This window comes from Otolemur garnettii, unplaced genomic scaffold (genome assembly GCF_000181295.1).
Source record: "Otolemur garnettii isolate 467f Iridium unplaced genomic scaffold, OtoGar3 scaffold00045, whole genome shotgun sequence".
Classification (NCBI taxonomy): Eukaryota; Metazoa; Chordata; class Mammalia; order Primates; family Galagidae; genus Otolemur; species Otolemur garnettii.
In genome coordinates, this window is record NW_003852440.1 from 8,399,260 (window position 1) to 8,404,633 (window position 5,374).

A 5,374-nucleotide genomic window follows, 5' to 3' on the forward strand; every position below is an offset into this window, starting at 1 on the left:
ATACCTATGTCTAATTGTTGACCTCAGGGTGCTGGTCTGTTTTCTGACATAAGAGAGCAGAAATTCTGACTGGCTGTAGAAACCTAGCACCTCCCACTCCTTGTGCATACATGACATGTGCACACACAAATTAAATCAAACTCTTTTTCTAGTTAAATAAACATCACAACTGCTAAAAGAACAAATAGCTGGCCTATCCCCAAAGAAAATGTGTTTCTGGGCTTCTGGTTTTGGAGGTTTTGTAATGTTTACTTTCCAGTAGTCTCTGTTTGACGCCTTCTCTGATTGAGTTGTAAATATCACAATTTAAACTAGCTGTCTGTGTGCCATGAACCTGGGTGTAAGGTTCTCTTGACAGATGTGTCAGGCTCCCACATCTCCTTCCTCCTCTAGGCAAGAGTGTTTGGAGGAGACCTGGCCATGGGCAGCAACGTGGCTGTCATGGGTGAGAATGTAGGTCAAGGACCTCAGCCACTGCCACCAGCAGGACGTGGACTTTGGGTTTATGAAGTCGACCAGTGAATGGTGACCTTTGAAGATGACCAAGGTCTAAATAGCTTTGGGATGACTGTTTCATCAGAGATGGAACAATGGGGTCTGTGTTGCCTTCTGGTGATTGTTTCACTTTGGTTTTTTGCCTGTGTGATGCCTTTTGGCAGCTACCAGAGGGCTCTGGGGCTGATGTATCTGATGGAAAGACCAAGCCAGGAGAGACAGGGATGGAACTCCCCTCCTCACTGAAGTCTGGAAAATCAGAAAATCCGACTGAAGAATTCTTGGAATCTAGTTTTGTTAAGTTCTGGGTTCAAATTCCATTTCCTATTACAGGCAGAATAAGACAAGTTCTAATATATGGCTATGTTATGATAGATTTGAAGCAGTGGATTAGTCGCTGGCTTAACGAGGTGCCCTGGGAAGAGTATGTCCACTCTGCCCGCTGAGAAGACGGCTCTTCCTCTCACTGGCACCATGGCCTTTTTACCTCAGCTGCACAGCTGCAAAATGATAGCACCTCACTCAGGGGATTTGGTTTTTATTGTGGTTAAATATACAAAACCTAAAATTCACCATCGTAATGCTGTAAGTGTGCGGCTGAGTGGCTTTTGGCACACTGGCATTGTGCCCCAGCACCACCATCCACCCACAGATTCGTTTTCACCCTCCCAGACTAAAACTCTGCCGGTTGAGCACTCACCCCAGCTTCCCGCTCTCCCCAGCCCCTGACAGCCACTGCTCTACTTTCAGCCTCTCTGAATTTGACTAAGTACCTTAAATATGTGGAATTATGCAACATTTGTCCTTTTGTGCCTACATTCTCGAGGCTCATTCAGGTTATAGTACATGTCAGCATTCCTTCCTTTTCAAAGCTAAATCATATTCCATCGTAACAGTGTAAACATTTTGTTTATCCATTTATCTATCGATTAACATTCTGGTTGTTTCCATCTCTATCAATTGTGAATAATGCTGCTGTGAACCTGGTTGTAAAACTATGCGTTCAAGTCTGTTTTCAATTCTTTTGGGTATTCAGTTCCACCCAGGAGTGGAATTGCTGGGTTACATTCTACCTTTAATTTTTTGAGAAAGTACTCTATTGTTTTCTACAGCAACTACACCATTTTGCATCTCCACCAGCAACGCACCAGGGTTCCAATTTCTCCACATCTAACTAACACTGTTATTTTCTTTTCTTTTTTTCTTTTTAAATAATAGCCCTGTGGGATTTTTGTTTTGAGGGCTATGTAAGGATGTATGGAGAACACTTAGCATAGCATGGAGCCTTGCTCAGTACATGAGAGCTGCTCTGATTATTTCAGATTCTCTTCTTTTTGTGGAAATAAATGATGACTTTCTCAGGAGTTCCCTGAGTATCCAGTTGTCTTTCACATACGTGAGCCCTACAGCTCTGAAGGCTTCATCTGGGCATGGATGGTAAATTCTAGATCTTTGGCTCTACTCTGGAAAGCTCCTATATTGTTTGGGGTCCCATAAAGCTTTGAGATTCTTGGAGGTAGGGAAGGAGGCATGGCTTTTAGGGTACCCCAGACTGTAACTTCTTAGGATCTTTTTCTTAGGGTTATCACTATCGCATTGGTTTTATTACTAGCCTGGCAAACATAAGCTCTGTCTAGGGAGGAGCAATGAGAATATCTTGTTTATATCCTACACATTCTTCTCAGAAAAGGTATAGTGAATAACCACAAAATTTTTCTTTGAATTATTCTGAAAATGTTGGAAAACTTTATTTAACAGTTGACTGATTTAGCTAGTAAGAGAATATTTTAAATGAAATAACTCATAGGATGAAAATGCTTTTTCTTTTCTTTCTTTCTTTTTTTTTTTTAAGAGACAGAGTCTCACTCACAGCAACCTCCAACTCCTGGGCTTAGGCAATTCTCTTGCCTCAGCCTCTGGAGTAGCTGGGACTACAGGCACCCACCAGCCACAACGCCCAGCTATTTTTTTGACGCCGTTTGGCCAGAGCGGGGTTTGAATCTGCCACCCTCTGTATATGGGGCTGGTGCCCTACCCACTGAGCCACAAGTGCCACCAGTTTTTATTTTCTTAAGTAAGGCTTCATGTTGGAGAATAGGACAAAAACCATTCTTTTGAATGATATTTGTTTCATGTATAATATTCTGAAGCAAGAAAAATGGCTGCAAGATGGAGTCTGAGAAGCTGAGCTGAAGCAGCACAGCTGACCTGGTCTGCTTAGCTCACATTCTCTCTCCCACACCCCTGTGATTATCTAGTTTAGTGGTTCTCAACCTGTGAGTTGCGACCCCTTTGGGGGTCGAACGACCCTTTCCCCTTTCACAGGGGTCGCCTAAGACCATGGGATAACACATATTTCCGATGGTCTTAGGAACCGAGACACGGCTTCTCATGTGTGGGGGTCACAACACGAGGAGCTGTAGTGAAGTGTCACGGCATTAGGAAGGTTGGGAAACACTGACTTAAGGGTTCACCACGATTGTGAGGATATTTATCTCAGGGGACTTTGAGGAAGTACTCATGTTACTGGCAGAAAAGTGTCCAGCTGCCTGCCACTGTCAGCCTATATGCGGACAGGGATGGGTCCACCAAATTTTACTTGTCAGAGGCCAGCAATTTAGGAGAACAGTGAGAGCAGCCTCTCCAAGACCGTTCTGTTCTTCCATTTATAAAATCACAGTTTTATACATAAAAGTTAAAAGCAAGAACCGTAACCCTTATCTTAAATAATATTAACATTTATCTTAATAGTAATTGACATAATTCATGATCCATAATAAACAATAATTGACGTAACCCCTGACACATATAACAACATTCCAATTCAAAAGTTAATCTCCTAAATCAATTGCCCTAAACTACTCAAGATACACCCTTTTAGGTTAAAGCCAAATTTACAAAACAAGGATAGAATACAAGAGGTGAAGTTGCCTAGGACCTAAGCTGGTCAGACCAGCTGTGCCCTCTCTGCCCTGGCCTGACTGACACCATCCTGTTCTCACTGCCTGTGCTCTCAGTCACACATAGACAATAGGTGTTGTAATATTAGTAAAAGTTCTCTTGATAATATGATGTTTTCTTTGATGATTCTCTTAAATATTTTGTTAAAGTGAAAATTACCTTTATTTGTTCAAAACATTTTGCATTGCTAGAGCAAAGACTACTTTGATGTTGTTTTCTGTCAGATAAAGTTAAAATTTTCTAGGTTTGTTTCCTGGTATTCCCATTATAAAAAATATTAGAATTAAGACTGAGGCATTACAGAATTGAGAGGCTACTCTCGCTCAGCTTCTCAGACTCCATCTTGCAGGCCTGGTCTGCAATCACTGGTCTCTGCTAATAAAGCTTTCTTGGACCTAAACCCCATCTCTTCGTATTGGCTGGACAGTGACAAGTGGCCGGACCCTCTTCATTTGGTAACATTTCCAGAAATGAATATGAAACATGGACCTTGTACATTTCCTCAGCCTTGAGTCAGGCCTACATCTCTCTCCTCCCAAAGGCTGTGCATTTCGTAACACACTTAACACACCTTGACTGTGTGGGTTTATACTGTGTCTGACAAAGAGAAAGGCAGAGAAGAAAGTTTTGGATTAGAAAAAACAGGAAGAATCTATTAATGTTAACAATCAAAAACAACAAAAAAAGATAAAAAGTTCCTTTAGTCTGGAACTTTGCTGGAAAGATTCAGGGCAAGTTGCTGATAGGCATGGGCGCCTTAGTTTGATATTCTCTCAGCCCTCTGTTTGAAAATAAATCAAAATGTAAAAAATAATAGCCTGGATTGGATCCTGCATCAGGAAAAATCTCCAAAGAAGACATTATTAGACAATTGAAGAACCTGGCATATGGGTTCAAATGATCTGCGATCCTCCTGCCTCAAACTCCCGAGTAGGTGGGAGGTATAAGTACCTGCTACAATACCTGGCTAGGTTTTCCATTTTTAGTAGAGACAAGATCTCCTTCTTGTTTAGGCTGGTCTCAGAACTCCTGAGCTCAAGCAATCTACTTGCCTCAGCCAATTACAGGTGTGAGCCACTGGGCCCTGCTCCTCACAGGCTTTTAAAGGAGCGGCCAGGGGCTTCTGCTTTGGCTGATCTGTGATATAACTATAAGGGGCTATGCAGGCTGTGGTGGGTGATGAGTCTTGGCCTCAGGAAATCTGCCCAGGGGTGTTAAGAATCTCAGCTCCTTTGTCTTGCAGAAAATCTACTATTTCTGAGCAACAACTCAAAAGCTCAAGTAGTTGGTTGAGTAGAGGATTATACAGGGGGGCTGGTTAAACTCCCTCCAAAGGTTTACTGAAAATGAACTGACAAAAGTCAGATTAAAAAGAGAAAAAGGCATAGTCAAAAAATGCCAAAAAAAAAAAAAAAAGGGAGAAAAAGGCATACATATACAAAATTTATCTAGCAGGTGTGGAAATTGGGAAATTGCAGGACAATGATTGTCCAGTGAGGTTGTCCAGTGAGGTTCAGCGGCTTGTGTCTCCTTCTTCACAGGGGAAGGGGAGTTGGAGGAAGTGTGAGTAAGAGATAGAGATCCTCTGAGCTCTGGGGAGGTGGGAGGGGGCCATGGGGAGCTCACACTCACCATGTTTCTTGAGTGTGGTTCCCAGCCATCTGCATTAGAATTTCCGGGGTGTTGGGGATTCTGGGAAGATGGCCGACTGGTAGCAACCCTGGTCAGAGGCTCCTGAGCAAAGGAAGAAAAACTGGTTGGAATCAGAATCTATGAAACCAAAGACGGGGAGCTGAGCCCAGAAAGAAGTTCGGTAAGCTATGAATCCAAGGAAGATCATTTAAGAACATAAAATACAGGTACAAAGCGGGCCCCAGAACTGCTTACTAGACCTGCCCCCCTTCCGCGGGTGGCAGGC